At 41.5% G+C, this 22,594-nt stretch overlaps 5 non-coding genes and 1 pseudogene across 5 annotated transcripts; 1 reads left to right on the forward strand and 5 right to left on the reverse strand.

The window, feature by feature from the left end:
• Nucleotides 1-568: 568 nt before the first annotated feature.
• On the reverse strand, nt 569-640 carry trnad-guc (transfer RNA aspartic acid (anticodon GUC)). The gene has a single exon. It is a non-coding gene; the product is annotated as a tRNA-Asp (tRNA).
• A 2,214-nt stretch (nt 641-2,854) lies between these two features.
• On the reverse strand, nt 2,855-2,926 carry trnad-guc (transfer RNA aspartic acid (anticodon GUC)). Its single transcript has one exon. It is a non-coding gene; the product is annotated as a tRNA-Asp (tRNA).
• A 2,204-nt stretch (nt 2,927-5,130) lies between these two features.
• Nucleotides 5,131-5,202, reverse strand: trnad-guc (transfer RNA aspartic acid (anticodon GUC)). The gene has a single exon. It is a non-coding gene; the product is annotated as a tRNA-Asp (tRNA).
• Nucleotides 5,203-5,317: 115 nt separating this feature from the next.
• trnad-guc (transfer RNA aspartic acid (anticodon GUC)) lies at nt 5,318-5,389 on the reverse strand. Its single transcript has one exon. It is a non-coding gene; the product is annotated as a tRNA-Asp (tRNA).
• A 1,476-nt stretch (nt 5,390-6,865) lies between these two features.
• On the reverse strand, nt 6,866-6,937 carry trnad-guc (transfer RNA aspartic acid (anticodon GUC)). Its single transcript has one exon. It is a non-coding gene; the product is annotated as a tRNA-Asp (tRNA).
• Nucleotides 6,938-8,890: 1,953 nt separating this feature from the next.
• Nucleotides 8,891-22,257, forward strand: LOC114141024 (NLR family CARD domain-containing protein 3-like; annotated as a pseudogene).
• The last annotated feature ends 337 nt before the right edge of the window (nt 22,258-22,594 follow it).

A 22,594-nucleotide genomic window follows, 5' to 3' on the forward strand; every position in this document is an offset into this window, starting at 1 on the left:
TCGAACCATGGTCTCCCGCGTGACAAGCAGGGATACTTACCATTATACTAACGAGGACTTGTTGTTGCTCTTCCTAAACCTATTTTTGTCTTTTCATCAATTTCCACAGAAGGTACGTTTAAAATGCATTACGATTATGACTGGATTGTGGTAGAAAACATTGGCCAAGATCAAACAACATCCCGGTAGGGGAATCAAACCCCTGTCTCCTGCGTGACAAACGTTGATACTTACCACTATACTAACGAGGACTTGTTGTCTTTTGGCCCCACCTATTTTTGGCTTTTCATCAATTTCCACAACAGCTACATTTAAAACATCATACAATTATTACAGTACCGCAGTGGAAAACGTCATCCGAGAAACAAAGCAAGGTCCCCGTCGGGGAATCGAACCCTGGTCTCCTACGTGACAAGCGGGGATACTTACCACTATACTAACGAGGACTTGTTGTTGCTCTGCCTAAACCTATTTTTGACATTTCATCAATTTCCAGCGAAGTTACTTTTAAACTGTGATAGGATAATGACTGGACTGTGGTAGAAAACATTGGCCAAGATCAAACAACCTCCCCGTCGGGGAATCGAACCCCGGTCTCCCGCGTGACAAGCGGGGATACTTACCACTATACTAACGAGGACTTGTTGTCTTTTGGCCCCACCTATTTTTGGCTTTTCATCAATTTCCACAAAAGCTACATTTAAACCATCATACAGTTATTACAGTACCACAGTGGAAAACATCATCCAAGAAACAAAGCAACCTCCCCGTCAGGAAATCGAACCCTGGTCTCCCGCGTGACAAGCAGGGATACTTCCCACTATACTAACGAGGACTTGTTGACTGTTGGCCCCACCTATTTTTGACATTTTGTCAATTTCACAGAAGTTACGTTTAAATGACTGGACTGTGGTAGAAAACATTGGCCAAGATCAAACAACCTCCCCGTCGGGGAATCGAACCCCTCTCTCCCGCGTGACAAGCGGGGATACTTACCACTATACTAACGAGGACTTGTTGTCTTTTGGCCCCACCTATTTTTGGCTATTCATCAATTTATACAAAGTTTACATTTAAACCATGATATAATTATTACAGTACCACAGTAGAAAACGTCATCCAAGAAACAAAGCAAGCTCCCCGTCGTGGAATCGAACCCCGGTCTCCCGCGTGACAAGCGGGGATACTTACCACTATACTAACGAGGACTTGTTGTTGCTCTGCCTAAAGCTATTTTTGGCTTTTCATCAATTTCCACAGTAGCTACATTTAAAATGTATTACGATTATGACTCGATTGTGGTAGAAAACACTGGCCAAGATCAAACAACCTCCCCGTCAGGGAATCGAACCCTGGTCTCCTGCGTGACAAGCGGGGATACTTACCACTATACTAACGAGGACTTGTTGTTGCTCTGCCTAAACCTATTTTTGACATTTCATCAATTTCCACAGAAGTTACTTTTAAACTGTGAAAGGATAATGACTGGACTGTGGTAGAAAACATTGGCCAAGATCAAACAACCTCCCCATCGGGGAATCAAACCCCGGTCTTCCGCGTGACAAGCGGGGATACTTACCACTATACTAACGAGGACTTGTTGACTGCTGGCCCCACCTATTTTTGACATTTCATCAATTTCCACAGAAGTTACATTTAAATGACTGGACTGTGGTAGAAAACATTGGCCAAGATCAAACAACCTCCCCGTCAGGGAATCGAACCATGGTCTCCCGCGTGACAAGCAGGGATACTTACCATTATACTAACGAGGACTTGTTGTTGCTCTTCCTAAACCTATTTTTGTCTTTTCATCAATTTCCACAGAAGGTACGTTTAAAAGGCATTATGATTATGACTGGATTGTGGTAGAAAACATTGGCCAAGATCAAACAACATCCCGGTAGGGGAATCGAACCCCGCTCTCCCGCGTGACAAGCGGGGATACTTACCACTATACTAACGAGGACTTGTTGTCTTTTGGCCCCACCTATTTTTGGCTATTCATCAATTTATACAAAGTTTACATTTAAAACATCATACAATTATTACAGTACCGCAGTGGAAAACGTCATCCGAGAAACAAAGCAAGCTCCCCGTCGGGGAATCGAACCCTGGTCTCCTACGTGACAAGCGAGGGTACTTACCACTATACTAACGAGGACTTGTTGACTGCTGGCCCCACCTATTTTTGACATTTCGTCAATTTCACAGAAGTTACGTTTAAATGACTGGACTGTGGTAGAAAACATTGGCCAAGATCAAACAACCTCCCCGTCGGGGAATCGAACCCCGCTCTCCCGCGTGACAAGCGGGGATACTTACCACTATACTAACGAGGACTTGTTGTCTTTTGGCCCCACCTATTTTTGGCTATTCATCAATTTATACAAAGTTTACATTTAAACCATGATATAATTATTACAGTACCACAGTGGAAAACGTCATCCAAGAAACAAAGCAAGCTCCCCGTCGTGGAATCGAACCCCGGTCTCCCGCGTGACAAGCGGGGATACTTACCACTATACTAACGAGGACTTGTTGTTGCTCTGCCTAAAGCTATTTTTGGGTTTTCATCAATTTCCACAGAAGTTACCTTTAAACCATGATACAATTATTACAGTACCACAGTGGAAAACATCATCCAAGAAACAAAGCAAGCTCCCCGTCGGGGAATCGAAACCTGGTCTCCCGCGTGACAAGCAAGGGTACTTACCACTATACTAACGAGGACTTTTTGTCTTTTGGCCCCACCTATTTTTGACATTTCATCAATTTCCAGCGAAGTTACTTTTAAACTGTGATAGGATAATGACTGGACTGTGGTAGAAAACATTGGCCAAGATCAAAAAACCTCCCCGTCGGGGAATCGAACCCCGGTCTCCCGCGTGACAAGCGGGGATACTTACCACTATACTAACGAGGACTTGTTGTCTTTTGGCCCCACCTATTTTTGGCTTTTCATCAATTTCCACAAAAGCTACATTTAAACTATCATGCAGTTATTACAGTACCACAGTGGAAAACATCATCCAAGAAACAAAGCAACCTCCCCGTCAGGGAATCGAACCCTGGTCTCCCGCGTGACAAGCGGGGATACTTCCCACTATACTAACGAGGACTTGTTGTTGCTCTGCCTAAACCTATTTTTGGCTTTTCATCAATTCCCACAGTAGCTACATTTAAAATGTATTACGATTACGACTGGATTGTGGTAGAAAACTCTGGCCAAGATCAAACAACCTCCCCGTCAGGGAATCGAACCCTGGTCTCCTGCGTGACAAGCGGGGATACTTACCACTATACTAACGAGGACTTGTTGTTGCTCTGCCTAAACCTATTTTTGACATTTCATCAATTTCCACAGAAGTTACTTTTAAACTGTGATAGGATAATGACTGGACTGTGGTAGAAAACATTGGCCAAGATCAAACAACCTCCCCGTCGGGGAATCGAACCCCGGTCTTCCGCGTGACAAGCGGGGATACTTACCACTATACTAACGAGGACTTGTTGACTGCTGTCCCCACCTATTTTTGACATTTCATCAATTTCCACAGAAGTTACATTTAAATGACTGGACTGTGGTAGAAAACATTGGCCAAGATCAAACAACCTCCCCGTCAGGGAATCGAACCATGGTCTCCCGCGTGACAAGCAGGGATACTTACCATTATACTAACGAGGACTTGTTGTTGCTCTTCCTAAACCTATTTTTGTCTTTTCATCAATTTCCACAGAAGGTACGTTTAAAATGCATTACGATTATGACTGGATTGTGGTAGAAAACATTGGCCAAGATCAAACAACATCCCGGTAGGGGAATCGAACCCCTGTCTCCTGCGTGACAAACGGTGATACTTACCACTATACTAACGAGGACTTGTTGTCTTTTGGCCCCACCTATTTTTGGCTTTTCATCAATTTCCACAACAGCTACATTTAAAACATCATACAATTATTACAGTACCGCAGTGGAAAACGTCATCCGAGAAACAAAGCAAGCTCCCCGTCGGGGAATCGAACCCTGGTCTCCTACGTGACAAGCGAGGGTACTTACCACTATACTAACGAGGACTTGTTGACTGCTGTCCCCACCTATTTTTGACATTTCGTCAATTTCACAGAAGTTACGTTTAAATGACTGGACTGTGGTAGAAAACATTGGCCAAGATCAAACAACCTCCCCGTCGGGGAATCGAACCCCGCTCTCCCGCGTGACAAGCGGGGATACTTACCACTATACTAACGAGGACTTGTTGTCTTTTGGCCCCACCTATTTTTGGCTATTCATCAATTTATACAAAGTTTACATTTAAACCATGATATAATTATTACAGTACCACAGTGGAAAACGTCATCCAAGAAACAAAGCAAGCTCCCCGTCGGGGAATCGAACCCCAGTCTCCCGCGTGACAAGCGGGGATACTTACCACTATACTAATGAGGACTTGTTGTCTTTTGGCCCCACCTATTTTTGGCTTTTCATCAATTTCCACAACAGCTACATTTAAAACATCATACAATTATTACAGTACCGCAGTGGAAAACGTCATCCAAGAAACAAAGCAAGCTCCCCGTCGGGGAAACGAACCCTGGTCTCCTACGTGACAAGCGAGGATACTTACCACTATAATAACGAGGACTTGTTGACTGCTGGCCCCACCTATTTTTGACATTTCATCAATTTCACAGAAGTTACTTTTAAACTGTGATAGGATAATGACTGGACTGTGGTAGAAAACATTAGCCAAGATCAAACAACCTCCCCGTCGGGGAATCGAACCCCGGTCTCCAGCGTGACAAGCGGGGATACTTACCACTATACTAACGAGGACTTGTTGTCTTTTGGCCCCACCTATTTTTGGCTTTTCATCAATTTCCACAAAAGCTACATTTAAACCATCATACAGTTATTACAGTGGAAAACGTCATCCAAGAAACAAAGCAAGCTCCCCGTCGGGGAATCGAACCCTGGTCTCCTACGTGACAAGCGAGGGTACTTACCACTATACTAACGAGGACTTGTTGACTGCTGGCCCCACCTATTTTTGACATTTCGTCAATTTCACAGAAGTTACGTTTAAATGACTGGACTGTGGTAGAAAACATTGGCCAAGATCAAACAACCTCCCCGTCGGGGAATCGAACCCCGGTCTCCCGCGTGACAAGCGGGGATACTTACCACTATACTAACGAGGACTTGTTGTCTTTTGGCCCCACCTATTTTTGGCTTTTCATCAATTTCCACAAAAGCTACATTTAAACCATCATACAGTTATTACAGTGGAAAACGTCATCCAAGAAACAAAGCAAGCTCCCCGTCGGGGAATCGAACCCCGGTCTCCCGCGTGACAAGCGGGGATACTTACCACTATACTAACGAGGACTTGTTGACTGCTGGTTCACCTATTTTTGACATTTCATCAATTTCCACAGAAGTTACGTTAAAACCGTGATAGGATAATGACTGGACTGTGGTAGAAAACATTGGCCAAGATCAAACAACCTCCCCGTCAGGGAATCCAACCCCGGTCTCCCGCGTGACAAGCGGGGATACTTACCACTATACTAACGAGGACTTGTTGTCTTTTGGCCACACCTATTTTTGGCTTTTCATCAATTTCCACAAAAGCTACGTTTAAACCATCATACAGTTATTACAGTACCACAGTGGAAAACGTCATCCAAGAAACAAAGCAAGCTCCCCGTCGGGGAATCGAACCCTGGTCTCCCGCGTGACAAGCGGGGATACTTACCACCATACTAATGAGGACTTGTTGTCTTTTGGCCCCACCTATTTTTGACATTTCATCAATTTCCACAGAAGTAACTTTTAAACTGTGATAGGATAATGACTGGACTGTGGTAGAAAACATTGGCCAAGATCAAACAACCTCCCCGTCGGGGAATCGAACACCGGTCTCCCGCGTGACAAGCGGGGATACTTACCATTATACTAACGAGGACTTGTTGTCTTTTGGCCCCACCTATTTTTGGCTTTTCATCAATTTCCACAAAAGCTACGTTTAAACCATCATACAGTTATTACAGTACCACAGTGGAAAACGTCATCCAAGAAACAAAGCAAGCTCCCCGTCTGGGAATCGAACCCTGGTCTCCCGCGTGACAAGCGGGGATACTTACCACCATACTAACGAGGACTTGTTGTCTTTTGGCCCCACCTATTTTTGACATTTCATCAATTTCCACAGAAGTTACTTTTAAACTGTGATAGGATAATGACTGGACTGTGGTAGAAAACATTGGCCAAGATCAAACAACCTCCCCGTCGGGGAATCGAACACCGGTCTCCCGCGTGACAAGCGGGGATACTTACCACTATATTAACGAGGACTTGTTGTCTTTTGGCCCCACCTATTTTTGACATTTCATCAATTTCCACAGAAGTTACTTTTAAACTGTGATAGGATAATGACTGGACTGTGGTAGAAAACATTGGCCAAGATCAAACAACCTCCCCGTCGGGGAATCGAACACCGGTCTCCCGCGTGACAAGCGGAGATACTTACCACTATACTAACGAGGACTTGTTGTTGCTCTGCCTAAACCTATTTTTGGCTTTTCATCAATTTCCACAGAAGTTACCTTTAAACTGTATTGTGATTATTACTGGATTGTGGTAGAAAACATTGGTCAAGATGAAACAACCTCCCCGTCAGGGAATCAAACCCTGGTCTCCCACGTGACAAGCGGGGATACTTACCACTATACTAACGAGGACTTGTTGACTTTTGGCCCCACCTATTTTTGGCTTTTCATCAATTTCCACAGTAGCTACATTTAAACTGTATTACGATTATGACTGGATTGTGGTAGAAAACATTGGTCAAGATGAAACAACCTCCCCGTCAGGGAATCGAACCCTGGTCTCCCGCGTGACAAGCGGGGATACTTACCACTATACTAACGAGGACTTGTTGACTGCTGGTTCACCTATTTTTGACATTTCATCAATTTCCACAGAAGTTACGTTAAAATCGTGATAGGATAATGACTGGACTGTGGTAGAAAACATTGGCCAAGATCATACAACCTCCCCGTCGGGGAATCCAACCCCGGTCTCCCGCGTGACAAGCGGGGATACTTACCACTATATTAACGAGGACTTGTTGTCTTTTGGCCCCACCTATTTTTGGCTTTTCATCAATTTCCACAAAAGCTACATTTAAACCATCATACAGTTATTACAGTGGAAAACGTCATCCAAGAAACAAAGCAAGCTCCCCATTGGGGAATCGAACCCCGGTCTCCCGCGTGACAAGCGGAGATACTTACCACTATACTAACGAGGACTTGTTGACTGCTGGTTCACCTATTTTTGACATTTCATCAATTTCCACAGAAGTTACCTTTAAACTGTATTGTGATTATTACTGGATTGTGGTAGAAAACATTGGTGAAGATGAAACAACCTCCCCGTCAGGGAATCAAACCCTGGTCTCCCACGTGACAAGCGGGGATACTTACCACTATACTAACGAGGACTTGTTGACTTTTGACCCCACCTATTTTTGGCTTTTCATCAATTTCCACAAAGCTACATTTAAACCATCATACAATTATTACAGTACCGCAGTGGAAATTGTCATCCAAGAAACAAAGCAAGCTCCCCGTCGGGGAATCGAATCGAGCTATCTTCCATGTTCTTTCAGCAAACAGTTATCTCTTAAAAGATTGTCTGTTAGTTTGTAGCTCATGTGACCAAACCAGCTGAGGAGATGAAAAGTTTAAACTTGAGTTAAAATGTTGTTTTAACTTGAGTTGAGTTAAAATTCAAGTTAGAATGTCAAGTTTTAACATTTTAACTCAACAACCTATACCTAACTAGAGGTTGTACACAACCTCAATTTGGGTAAACCCAAGATCACTGGGTCATCTTAAAAGGTAGAGTCTCTCAGAACAGTTCTTAAAGATATCCATCCATCCATCCATTTTCTGTTCACCCTTGTCCCTAATGGGGTCGGGAGGGTTGCTGGTGCCCATCTCCAGCTACGTTCCAGGCGGGAGGCGGGGTACACCCTGGACAGGTCGCCAGTCTGTCACAGGGCAACACAGAGACATACAGGACAAACAACCATTCACACACACAACACACACCCCTAGGGAGAATTTAGATAGACCAATTAACCTAACAGTCATGTTTTTGGACTGTGGGAGGAAGCCGGAGTACCCGGAGAGAACCCACGCATGCACAGGGAGAACATGCAAACTCCATGCAGAAAGACCCCGGCCGGGAATCGAACCCAGGACCTTCTTGCTGCAAGGCAACAGTGCTACCAACTGCGCCACTGTGCAGCCAGTTCTTAAAGATATAGCCAGTGTTTTCAGCAAAGTTGAGCTGACTGTCCAGGAATGACACACGGAATTTAAAATTTGCCACAGTTTCAACAGGTTGGCCATCAAGTGAAACTAGAATCACTTTCAGATCTTGTTTATGCCATTTAATTAGCTTTACTTCCTTAAGAAAATGTAAAGGTATGTTCTTTTGTGAGGGAATTTATCGTTTCCTGTCCCAGTAACGCCAGAATTAAATTAATAATAAATAATAAAGACTTTGTGGTATTCTGATTTAATAATGAAAATAGTTGAGTTGTGTCACCACCCTCACGCCACTAGAGGCAGTAGCAGGGCCGAAAAGATGCGACCAAGATGCAGATTTAGAAGTACACAGAAAGCTACAGAATTTGTTAAAAACTGTGAGCTGCGCTGAAGTAAATAAGAGAGAGAAGTTCAAAAACATACCGAGAGTGAAAATCCTTCCTAAAGGTGAAGATATATGACAGACTTTAAAAGAAAATAAAAACGGGAGACCGCGAATAATATAGGAAATAGCGCCCTCTTCACTTCCGGAGAGCAATTGTCCCATTTCCAAATAAGGTATGAGACTGACAGTGGTCCGTCCCCGCCCCTTTATGTTTGCTACAGCGAGGGATACTTGCATCAATACTTTGCTTGCCAACCCCCATAAAAGACGAAGAAATACCCAGCAGAGTCGAGGTAAGTGTTACCGCTCCGTTGTCCTCCGTGTCTCTAATGACTATCTTAGTTTCTTCTAAAAGGTGACAAACATGGACGACCACCTCGGCCTGAAATGCCCTTCTCTGATAGGGTGGGCTGGGAGTCCCGCTGCCGTGGCCTGTTTTATTTTTAAGGGGCTGATCAGCAAAGTTCTTAATCGTACGTAAAATTAAATGGTTAATCGGAAATTTAAGACTTTATTGTGAAACGTTGCTGCTTATAGAGGGCTGTAAAATGAGGCTGTTTTATTGATCTATCTTTAGTAACGAGAAAAAATATTGAATAAAGTGCCAGAAGCACACGACTTCCTTACTTTACATCTTGTGTGATCAACCATGACTGCTGCAAGTCAGCTGCAAGTGATCTGTTTGTGTGGCGTGTGCAATAACGAACTGTTATAATATAGAATAAGAATTTAATTTAACTTTTAAAGCTCTGCAGGATTTGATTTTACCTCAAGAGGAACAAACAGCTGTAAACAAGTTTACCTGATTATTGAAATAAGAAGAAAGTGCAAGACTTCTCTCAGACATTGGGAGTTAATCAGAAACTGTTGTGGGATGGTCAGAATGAGGCTGGTCATTTCATTACTCTCGTGTTTCTTTATACCTTATTTAAAGGAAGGATATTATTGCAGAAGAAATGGTAAATCTCCACCTTCACTTAGCTTTAACAAAGTTGTTTTGGGACCCCCACTCTTTGCTCTTCTGCTTGAGGTCGGTGAAAATAAAGTTGCAAATTTCATAATTCATAGTTGTTTTGGCTCCACTAAATAGTGTCACTTAATCAAATGATGAACCACATTCTTCTTTATTGAGAGCATTTTAAATCCACTAGGAATTGCAAAGTTGTATGTCGTCATGTATAATGCTCTACAAGTCGTCCTGTGTCTGAGTGACTGCAAATTAGATCCAAAAGCTGAAGTCTGAATCAAACATCTGTTCATATATTATCAACACTGTACTGTATATGGTCCCTGTCAAAGTGAGTGAAGGAGTGAACAATTCAAAGCCGGACGTTGACTGGTATTGGTTTCTCTTACAGACTGACTGACGTCCTGAAGATGGAGGATTGGGATCCAAAGGACAGAGCAGAACCTCCAGGATCCAGCTGTCAGTCTGCGAGGAGTGACCGGTCCAGAGACAGTCCTCCACTATTCAGTAATGAGCCTGTGCCCTCAGGCACAAAGTAAGAAAACCAGTTTCTAACTGATTCCTGTCATTCCACATAGATATATCTAGTATTAACTGGTCTGTTTATCTAGTCAGCATCAACCAGATGACATCTTCAGTGTCATGTTCTCTACTTCCAGCTTGATAAATCCAGCAGTTCAAATGTGAAACTAGATGGAGAGTTAGTGTATCGTGACTCGTCAGAATGGTTCCTTTCATCAGGTTGAACTGGGCTGTAGAAACAGCCGTCACTACAGCTTGTCTTTTTGAATACATTGATGCTGCAGGTTCAGTCACTACAGCGCTTTACCATGTTGCTCTCAAACCAAAACCCATGCAATACCTGCTCAGTCTGCTGCTCAGTGGTGTCTCTTCTTTTACTATCCATGAACTCAGATTTACTTCCAACTTAAAATAGACCTAAATGTCACCTTGCCTCTGATTTTTTGTTTTTTTTTCCCCCTGTGAAGTTGGACATTTTCATCCTTTTCTGATAAACTATTCCTCTGCAAATGATTGAGATTGACTAATTTGGGTCAACTTTGTGGTCATCTGTCTTCTGAACATCAGCTTTACTTTGACGTCTTGCTCTGATGCAAAACTACATTTTAACTCAGATCGGATGTCATCAATGTGACTATAGCTGTGATTCCAATAACCATAAAATTGCACAAACTGAAATTCTGAAAATAAATCAGCCTGACAGGAACAAGATAATTTTGAAAAAAAGAAGTTTCTGCACTAGGACGAGGTGGTTTTTGAGCTGCACTGAAATACGTTTTTCAAAGACTTGTGACATGAACAAGCTTATTCGTTCGTTATTTAATTTTCTTATTTAATGGAAACACAGCACATTCTGGGCTTTTTAGTATTTGTAGTGGATACTACAGAAGTGCTTCGTAGATTATTTCAAAGAAATATGATCTCAGCAGCTGTATTACCTGCGTATCTTCCGCTTCTCTGTCCACCCTCATATTGTGGGTCAAATTGCTGTAAAATCTCAGCCATTAATGCTAAGAATGCCTTTAAATGTTTTAAATAACAGTGCAACACCTGAATAAAATGTTATTTATAGTTTTATTTATAAAATGATTGAGATTGGCTCATTTGGGTCAACTTTGTGGTCATCGGTACCAATTCTAAACTCAAATCTCTTCTGTAAATTCATCAATAAAGAAGACAAACATCAATAATAACAGACTGTTAGAGTAGTTATTGAAATAGTCCAAACTGTTGGATTTTTAATGCGATGAGGTAGAGAAAAGCCGACTTTTAACATAATTTTTTGCTTGTATGCAGACAAACCAGATGGGCTGAATAGAACTTGATGTCGGTAACACAGGAACCCAGAAAGAGGCGAGACGAGCAGAACCAGATCGAAATTAGAACCAAGTCCGTGAAATGAACCAGACCGCTTTTTTAAAAAAAAGCAGACACTGGGCACAATAAAGACGGACTGCAACTGAAGACTCCAACTGCAAATGATATATAAAGACAGTGTAGTTAGTTAAAAACCACAAAATGAAAACAGAACCAAAGTCCAAAAGATCATTATGAAATGAGATTCAGTCGATCCAACTTTAAACAACAAATAAGATGTGAACTTTAAAGAAGTTGTTACTGCTACTAACATGTTCAAATAATCGCTTCATAAAGTGCTTGGATAAATGCAAACTGTGGCTAAGTCCTGTTGATTTGCGTTCCGCCATTAAAGAAGGATCAAGCTTTCGACACTGGAATTAGATTTGAATCAGTCTCTTTAAGCCTTTGATGGGAGCAGTCTTCTGCTCTGATTCAGACAGAGAAAGGATTATTGTCCCAGAAGAGATTTCAGATGGAAAAAGACGCCAAAAAGATCAATCATGACACCAAAGATAATACAATGAAATGCTTTCAAACCAGACATCATCAAAGTTGTGAGGTTCTGCTTTGACCCAGATTCTGGTCCTTTGTTTGTGGTGAACCTTTATGAACATCTTCAGCTTCAGTAGGACAGTTCCACCATGTTGTTGGTGAACTATTTCACAGATGAAAAAATGTCTTCACAGAAGGAGGAAGAGGAGCAGCACTGCTGTGGAGGAGCAGCCGTCCTGCTGTGCTTTGTGTCGAAAGGTTCCGATGGATCCAGTCTCCATCAGCTGCGGACACTGGTTCTGCAGACAGTGCATTGGGCCTGCTCCATCAGGACCCTCCTCCTGCCCCCAGTGTTGGAAACAACCCAAAGTAGGAGCTGGACCCCTGATAGCCAATCAGAGCATCTGTGCACCAGGTGAGACTAAACATCCGTTATCAGAGCTTCCTTCTGTCGTGTCTGTTGAACCAGTCGGGGATATAATCCTGCAGCCATGTCTCAGGAAAACATTATCATGCAGTGCATGGGAGGCACTTCTCCAGGGCATGAACAATAGATGTGTTCATTTCATATGGAAACATTTTACTCAAGAATGCAGGACCGACGTTTGTCAGCTATCCATGTTTTTCATCCTTTCAAACTGCCTCAAACTGGTTCCTGCACCGCACATAGCTCTCCTGACCTCCTCCTAACCCAGTGCATCAAACAGCAGGTTCTGATTATAAAAATTAGTGGACGTTTCATATAATATCTGCAAACATTTATAAAGCAAACATGGTCAATTTAAATTCTAAAACAACTATTACACTCAATATTTTCTGATTAGTTTTCTACTTCTTTGGCTGTAATGAACTAAGAGATTGTTCAGAGGAATATATGACTTACACACTCTTAAGAATGTGATCTACTATAAAAGCTACACTACATGGGCTAATTTTAATCAAATTGTGATCATTATATCTAAATAACATTTTCTACTGCTTAAAGTTGTGTATTGATTAAATCATGAATCTATCCTAAATTGAGGCCTACTCAAAGCAACCATGATCCGTCTAATGTTTTAATATTCTCTACAGTCGAACATCATTAAAGCGAGCATAATTAAACTAATATTTCCAACAAAACCCAGACATTATCATCAATCAATGAAATGCCTCCGAACTGAACTTGAAAAATGGACGTTATGCTGGTGTCACTTGCCTTTCATCAACAACTCATAGGAGGAAGTAAGAGCGTTGTGAAACTGTCGTGGAAAAAAAATACTATTTCCAAGTCAGTCACTCAAATCAGGTTTATTCATATCTTGTGCACAATACAGAGAAGCTTGTAGGACAATCAGTAATGAAGCGGGTCTGGATGAAAAGCTCTGCCAGGCAGAGACAACACATGAGTTTTATACAAAGGGATGGAGGATCCTAAGCATGGGAAACAGACCGGTTCCCATGCAGCTTTGAAAAACAACGTCCAACCTTGAACATGTAACCAAAATAGTTTAACTTGGTGGGAGTATACTGGAACTTAGAATTAACTTATAGCAATACAACTAGCAGGTGTGACCTTACTTTAATTTTTCCACTACAGAAGCATAATCACCTGGCCGGAACACGGTGTGCTAAAACATAGTTTAACGAAGCCTCAAGGTAGGTAATTTTTTGGGGGGAATTTTAATAATCAAGGTACTCAAATTATTCAAGGAATCATTACAGCCCTGGATGGAAGAGATGGTTTCTCTCTCTTCTTTGCTCCTGCTCTGCAACCATGAGCTCCTTTTCAACTTCTCTTACATTTGTGGCTTCAGTTGTGATATTATTGCAGCTTTTGCAATTTTGACCAGCTGCTCCCTGTTGTAAGCCAGTTTGTTGCTGTGGTTATGAATGATAAAAATAAAAAAAAAAAGTTAAGGGATGAATGTTTTAAAAAAGAAAAATCTGAATGAAGTAACATAACTACTCCAACAGTGGCTCAAATCTAGAATACGGCAACAGAAAATGATAACATCCCCTAATGTTCAAAGTGGATTTGTTCCAACTTAATCATACAAAATCATGTTTGTTTTTTTTTTGTCTGCTTTTTTTTTCTTTTTCTTTTTTTTTACATCAGTTGCCTTTTCTTTTTTGTTTCAGCAAATGTTGGTTTGCAGGTTTTAAACAAACATAAGATGAGTCTGAGGAAGAGATGTGAATATGTGACTGACGGAAGTGATGAAATGGGAAGTAAAACCCCCTCAACAGTATCTACATTGAAGTCTATATCACAGAGGGGCAGAGTGAAGAGGTTAATACCCAACATGAGGTGATGCAGCTGGAGGCAGTTTCCAAGAGCCAGAAGCGCCATGATGTTCCAATCAAGTGCCATGACATCTTTAAAGCTTTACCTGGCCAACATGGAGCCATCAGAGTGGTTCTGACCATCGGTGTCGCTGGGGTTGGAAAAACTTTCTCAGTGCAGAAGTTCACTCTGGACTGGGTAGAGGGCTTGGAGAACCAAGATGTCAATATGGTGGTTCTGCTTTCATTCAGGGAGCTGAACCTGATCAAAGATGTGCAGCACAGTCTTCTCACGCTGCTCCACGTTTTCCATCCAAAACTCCAGAAGCTCCCAGCAGAAAAGTTGGCCAGCTGGAAAACTCTCTTCATCTTTGATGGCCTGGACGAAAGCAGACTTTCGCTGGACTTCAACGACAGTCAGTTGGTTTCTGACGTCACACAGAAGTCACCAGTCAATGTTCTGCTGATAAACCTCATCAAGGGAAACCTGCTTCCCTCGGCTCTCATCTGGATAACTTCCAGGCCTGTAGTGGCAAATCACATCCCTCCTTCATGCGTTTCCAGGGTAACAGAAGTACGAGGCTTCACCGATGCCCAGAAGGAGGAGTACTTCAGGAAGAGGTTCAGCGATGAACAGCTGTCCAGCAGAATCATCTCCCATATAAAGACCTCCAAGAGCCTCTACATTATGTGTGTAATCCCAGTGTTCTGCTGGATCACTGCTACGGTTCTGGAGGACATGTTGAGCACAGAACAGAGAGGAGAGCTGCCCAAGACCATGACTGACATGTACTCACACTTCCTGCTGGTCCAGACAAAGAGGAAGAACAAGTACCATGGAGGACATGACCCAAGTCCACATGAGCTGATGGAGGCTGAAAAGGAAGTTCTTTTGAAGCTGGGGAGGCTGGCATTTGAACAGCTAGAGAAAGGAAACATCATGTTCTATGAAGAAGACCTGGAGCAATGTGGTCTGGATGTCACAGAGGCCTTGGTGTACTCAGGAGTTTGTACAGAGATCTTCAAAAAAGAGAGTGTGATCCTCCAGAAATCAGTCTACTGCTTTGTTCATCTGAGCATTCAGGAGTTTCTGGCTGCAGTCTACATGCTCCACTGTTTCACCAGCAGGAACATAGAAGTGATGGAGATATTCCTGGGACAGAAATACAGTGAAACGTCTCTGGATGAGTTCATGAAAAAAGTCGTAATGAAATCCCTCGGCAGTAAAAATGGTCACTTGGACCTGTTTGTCCGCTTCCTTCATGGCCTCTCTGTGGAGTCCAACCAGAGACTCTTAGAAGATCTGCTGGGTCAGACAGAGAGCAGTCCAGAAACCATCCAGATAGTCATCAAGAACCTGAAGGAGATGAACACCGATGATATATCCCCTGACAGAAGCATCAACATCTTCCACTGTCTGATGGAGATGAATGACCTCTCATTTTATCTGGAGATTCAACAGCTCCTGAATTCAGGGAAGGAGCTCTCAGTGGTCCAATGCTCTGCTCTATCCTACATGCTGCAAATGTCAGATGAAGTTCTGGATGAGTTGAACCTAGAAAAGTACAACACATCAGAGAAGGGACGACTGAGACTGGTTCCAGCTGTGAGGAATTGCAGAAAGGCTCGGTGAGTCCAGATGTCTTCATTGTGTGAATGCTGATTCAGCATTGTTGTTCTCCAGTTTTTTCTTCATTCTTCAAGTTGCTTCTGGGCGTTTTTTTTTAACTTTTAGCCACTTTAGTCATGCTTTGGTCCATTTCAGTCATTGAAACATCTGAATGTTATGCTTAGTTAGGACAACACTACTGCAGCTTTTGGTATTTAGAAAGCTTGATCTCTGTTTTCTATGAAAGCTCCAATCAATCATAGACACATTTTGAACATCTCTTCACTCATTGGGGCTCAACTCCATTATTCACCTTTTACATTTTTTTAAATTGTTTTTATGAAATCACTCTGTAGAGGAATTATCAGTCAACATCACACTACATAATCAAACACTGTATTGGGCATGTTGCCTGCAGAAAGAAAGAAGAATATATTATTCTAACTATTTACAGTTAGGCTAATAAAATCAAAGCTTTGCAGCTTATTGAGTGCAGAGTACTTATCCTGATGTCTTAATTTACCACCTGTCTTGATGGCTGAATAGGTTTTCGCCTCTGGTTTTCAAATGTGGATTTTTTTTTGTAATGTGACCAAACACTGCTGAGGAGACTCTTTGAAAACTAGCTCCTATTTTTATCTTGAGCAGTTTCTTCTTCGTGCTATCGTCACTAGTAGCTTCTTTCAATCGGCCCAGTCATTCTCTTCACCGGGTGCTCCAGATATTTTGAGGCTCGGATTGCTGCAGCTCCATCAGATGCCGCAGAGAAAGCTGAAACCGTTCCGTCACAGACTGATAGAAAATCTTCAACATCTGACTGAGGGTCCTGATTGCCTTAGGAAGGAGAGGTTGCTGACTGCTAAGTGTCAGGAGCTTATATGGATGTTGGAGGGGTTAATCCAGATGGAGATGCATTCACCAGATCCTAACATGGACATCTAAATGTATTATTGTTAGTGTGAGATTATTTTAATTTGCAAATAAAAACATTTATTGCACAGATTAATTGTCCCGGTTTCCAGAGTCACCCATTGGCTATTGGAGTCTTGATCCTAAAGATGCTGAAGTTTATGTAGAAAATGGAGGAATAGAAAATATGTTTTGCTCCTTGGTTGGTTTTTGATAATCAACCATCACGCCAACCTGTTGTGACCTTTGGAATATTAGCTTCATTGATTTAATCTGTTCCTCCATCTTTTAAAGTCATCTTAAAGAAGACCGCCTGTGTAGGCAGAGCTCAGCATGAAGAAACTGGGAGTTTCGTAGGAAAGAGGACTTCTGCTAAAACATTCGGTGTTCTGAGAACATGAAGCATAAGCTGTTTTAACCTGAACCAGGATTAGAACCCGAAGCATAACCAGGACTAAAAGCATGACCCAAACCTTCAGTGTTGTTCTTAGAGCATAAAGCCTGAGCTGTGGTTAAATGTTAAATGGATCTTTGTGCAGAATCTGTAGATTCTCTACTGTAGAATCGGGAGCAGAACAATAACTTTAATCATGAATTGCAGAGATACTCAGTGAATTGATGCGAAGATCAAATGTTTATCAGATGTTGTCATCACTGTTATATCTTTGTTAGTCTGATTTAATTAGAAGTAATTTCATTTTTTTTCTCTAATCACAGACTTGTTGCCTGCAGTCTCTCAGAGACGGAGTGCGAAGTTGTGGTCTCGGCTCTGAATTCCAATCCCTCCCACCTGACTGAACTAGAGATACGTGAGATTGACGGACTTTTAGACGCTGGAATGCGGCATCTGTGTGAGATCCTGGAGAGTTCAGTCAGTAAAGTGGAGATTCTTAGGTTTGTTTTCTCTGTTCATTAAAATGATTTAATGATTCTTTAAAGCCTATTTTGATTTTATTTTGTGTTCTTTAAAAGCAACATTTTCTCCCAAATGTCAGAATATAATTTCTGAAGGCTTTTGCACTGTAACTTTTGATTGTCTGTTTAATACTGAGATAATTAAATTATTTTTTTTATTCATTGAACTTGAATCTTTCATAACTAAATTGATAGCAATAAATGGTTTCTTTGTTATAATGTTACCTTATAATGTTTCTGGTGTGTCTTGCATTTCATTTAGCTCTTACAATTTAGCTTGGTGAAAGCCTGAATAAATACTTATATCAGATTACAGTTCGAACTGTAATCAGATTACATAACAGGTCTAATGTAACACTTTGGTTATTAAAGTTAACTTTACTTTCAGCACAAAACCATTTCAGCCCAGACTGAAATATTCAAACACATCATAATAATGTGTTCTTGGTCAAACTCTTATGTTTGAACAGTTTTATTGGACAAAATATTAGATTCCAGTTTATTATTTTTTTTCAAATTTTACATTGAGTCAAATTCATTTTGTACAATTTTATTTGTTTACATTTCAGTTTGAACCTGCACCACGTTTTATTTATTTTTTATTCAGATTGAGCAACTGCAGCTTGACGGAGCTCAGCTGGGCTTCTCTGGCCTCGGCTCTGAAGTCCAACCCCTCCCACCTGACAGAACTGGCTCTGAGCAACAACATCCTGAAAGATGCTGGCGTAAAGGACCTCTGCGATTTTCTGCAGAGCACCTGCTGCAAAGTACAAAAGCTGATGTAAGAAACTATGCTACTATTTCTGATGTGACACTTGTATCGCCTCCCTCTAAAAGGGATAGAGGGAAAATAGACAATTAGGACGCCATCCATAGCCACACTGCTGTGGTAGAACAATTCTGTTAACTAAATGAAAGACTCGTTGCCATAGTGTCTGACAACAACGCCACCGTATGTTTCAGTATTCAACACCAAAAAACACCCAAACATTTCTCACCCAAAGAACAGAACGTTCAGTCCGTTGTTTCCGATTATTACGTAATTGCTGTGGTAGATTAGCTACCGCTGCTATTAGCTAATCTAAATTATCTAGTTTACAGACTTGCTCTACTGATGATCTGTCAGAGTGGTGTGTGTGGGTCCCTTTTTTTACATTTTGAAGTGAACCAAAACACACAACACATCTACATGTTAAGGTTGTCAAAGTCAAGCAAGAATAACTGAACTACTTCCCTCTGCCTCACTATTTTTTTCTTAATTAAAACTTTTTCCTAACCTAGTTGTCATAGTGTTGACACTTAGGAGCAAAGCACTGCATCCCTTTTTCTTTGACATATTATTTGAGATTTAATGTGTTATATTGATGACTTGACATCTAAAATCAATGGTGGTCCTTGCAGCTTTTTGCCCTGCAGAAGGGCGATGGGGGTGGGATCTTGTCGTCACGCTGCTAGGGGTCCAAACTCCAGTTTTTAGTTTATGTTTTCATCTTTAGTCAATTTAATAGGCGAACTCTCACTTTGCCCAGCCATTCATTAGTTTTTGTGTCCATGTGCACAACCAGACATTGCACCTTCGTCATACATACATACACATATGACAGCTATGCTGCCACGATGAGCTCCACCAGACATTTGTTGCGACTTAAAACCTTTATCTTGAAACTTAAAAATAGTAAATGGTGGTTCTTTACAAATGACAACAGACATTACCTTATATTGGTATTTCTCAGAAATGATCAGCTGTACTTTTTCCAAAAGGTCATGGAAGATCTGGGGCTCCAAACAAGCTTTATTTGGCTTCACTTGAGGAACAAATTGTAAGGATTGCAGACTTCTGCTATAGAAGAATGTCAACACCAAATTGTTGAAGGTCCATCTTTCATGATCCCACCAAAACTGTAATGATATTTCTGGTTGGTCAGGCTTTGTGCCACTTTAAATGATGCCTCTGTTGATTTTATTTTATTTTTTATCTTTGTTGAAGTTGCTTCCTGCTGGAAAATTCTGGGAAAGGTCACTGTTACTTTTGTTGAACCGCTGCTCCATGTGCAGACAGCAAGGCTTTTGCCACAGATTACACACACTTGATATTCACATTTGTGGGAAACAGTCAATTTTGCGCTCCACCTTGCGGGGCAAATCAGATATTAATGTTTTATATCGTGCTATTTATTTGTTCATACTTCAACTTTAAACTGCATCCTTTTGGCTGTAGCTCACATGTTTTATTCTTTATTCAGATTGGAGGAGTGTAGTTCGTCAGAGATCAGTTGTGCTTCTCTGGCCTTGGCTTTGAAGGCCAACCCTTTCCATCTGACAGAACTGGACCTGAGTGGAAACGACCTGGAAGTTGCCGGAACGAAGGAGATCTGTAGTTTTCTACGAACCCCTTCCTGCAAAATAAAGAGATTGGGGTACAAGATTAGTTGCTTCATATCTTTTTTGTAAACAGTTTGACATAATTTGGCAGAAAAATTCACCACAGTTTAGAAAAAGTGCTTTTCAGCTCCTGGAGTCTGTCTGACAGGAACAAATATATAAATCGCTGATTGATGCTTCAGCGCTTTTTTAAGAATCTGGAATGATTTCACCGATTAAAGTACTAAAAAACAATGTACAAGATTTAATATAAAACGTGTGCATGTTTCTGCTCTTAACAATAGTTTTACATTACTCGTATCTCTACAAAAATTATGTAAAAGTTCAATATTTCTTGCCAGTCATCTCAGAAAGTGAGCCATTTTAAAGAAATCCATCACACATAGTAAAATACATGTGGAATAATTCTATATATTATAAGTACTTTCACATTCAGAGATAACTGGCAAGAAATATTGCATTGAAAATTAATTTTTTTCTGCATTACACTGCATTTGTCCATATTTCCTCCAAAATTCCTCGTTTTCTTGGAATCTTGAATAACGTAGGCGCAAAGTCGTAGTTTGTATGGATGGAACTGATAGAGAAGAAGTCAGCAGGTCTTTATTGAAGCAGCAGCATGTTGTCAATATTAAGCAGATGTCTTTATCTGGTTCAGTTGTACTGGTTTAATCTGAATCCTGTTGGCTTCAGCTCACACGTTTCATTCTTCATTCAGATTGACCGACTGCAGCTTGACAGAAAGCAGCTGTGCTTGTCTGGCCTCGGCGCTGGAGTCCAACCCCTCCCATCTGACAAAACTGGGACTGAGCAGCAACAAAGACCTGAAAGACGCTGGAGTAAAGGAGATGTGTGGTTTTCTTCAGACCACTGACTGCAAAATACAGAGTCTGAGGTACAAGCTTAGTTCTGTTCATATTTCCTCCAAAATACCTCCTGACCTGTTTGATTTCTGTGAAACTGAAATAATTTAGCAGCAGAAGCTGAGCTTGTGTTGATGGAGCTGACAGAGTTTAAGAGCTGAAGTCAGCTGGTCTTTATTGAAGCGGCTGCATGTTGTCCTTTATATCAGTGAGAGTTCTTTAACTGGTTCTGTTGGACCGTTTTAATATGCATCCCGTTGGCTCCAGCTCACATCTTTTATTCTTTATTTAGCTTGGTGTGGTGCGGTTTGTCAGAGACCAGCGTTGATTATCTGGTCGCAGCTCTGAAGTCCAACCCTTCTCGTCTGATTTACCTGGACCTACGAGGAAACGGCCTGAAGGACTCGGCTATTCAGCAGCTGAAGGCTCTTGTAAGGACGGTGAGGTGAGTAGATTCTGGAAGTGAGTCCAGCTGCTATCAGCAGTGCTGAATTATACCCTGTGAGAAGCAGGGGGAAGTTCCAGTGTTATCAGTAAAGCTGCAGCTTCTCAGTGGGAGGAGAACGGTCTTGGCTAGATTACCAAGTGATCCAGAAGCTTGTTGTGTTTCCTGTGTTTGTGTTGAGGGGGGAAATGACTGTTGATCAGGAAACAAAGCTGCCAGCCGTCCAACATGTCTAGAAACAAACTGTGGGCGCATCAGAGCTGATGTCAGAGGAAGCAGACCTCTAAAAGTGTGTGTAGATGTGTGAGCTTGGGGTTCAGTACGTTCGCTCCGACACTTTAACATGAGAGCTGAAAGCTGCTCTGAACAGAACTGAAATCCTTGCTGCTCTTTTTACAGGATGTGATGCGTTACCGACTCCTGGAAGAGTCGGTAACGCAGCGAGAGAAGCTGGAAACACTCACTGATCTTCACCCTTCTCCTTTCTGCAGGGCGAGATCTTAGAGAAGGAGAGGAGCTGAGCTGTGTCCTGATGATCCTGAGTGGCTGAAGCTGCAGCAGTTTGAGTTTAAAGAAACATTGTCATGATAAAGAACTTTGAGTTGAAAGATTTTGACTTTTTGTCTGATATATATATTTTTCTCTACAGATAAATGAAGATTAAAGCTAACCTCAACTCCATTTTGGCTTCGTGGAGTTTTTTTGATCTGAACTTGAGTCGACCGGAAAGTCAGCCTTGTTCTCACTGATGGTGCTTTCACCCTGTAACAGAAATATGAAGTAAAGCTCAATTCAACATTTTTCAGGCTGCATGTTTGCCTCATTCTGATGCCATCTTAGATGTTTTCTGGAGATGTTTGGGTGGTTCTGGTCTTTCTATCTTCTGCTGCAAACAACTCAATAAGTATGATGGTTTCTACAATTCGAATATGATTTTTTATTAATTTTTTTTTTTGTGATTTCAGCTCAGATGGTTTTATTTCCCTCTATGGAACATGGGAAAATTTGTTTCTTTTGCGTTACCTCACAATATGCTTACTGCAACATTTGCTGAGCTGTTTTGTATACAGTCACAAATATCAATTTCAAATTTCAAATGTATGCACATTTAAATAGCCTCAGTGTTTAGTCTTCACTC

This window comes from Xiphophorus couchianus, chromosome 24, assembly GCF_001444195.1.
Source record: "Xiphophorus couchianus chromosome 24, X_couchianus-1.0, whole genome shotgun sequence".
Taxonomy (NCBI): Eukaryota; Metazoa; Chordata; class Actinopteri; order Cyprinodontiformes; family Poeciliidae; genus Xiphophorus; species Xiphophorus couchianus.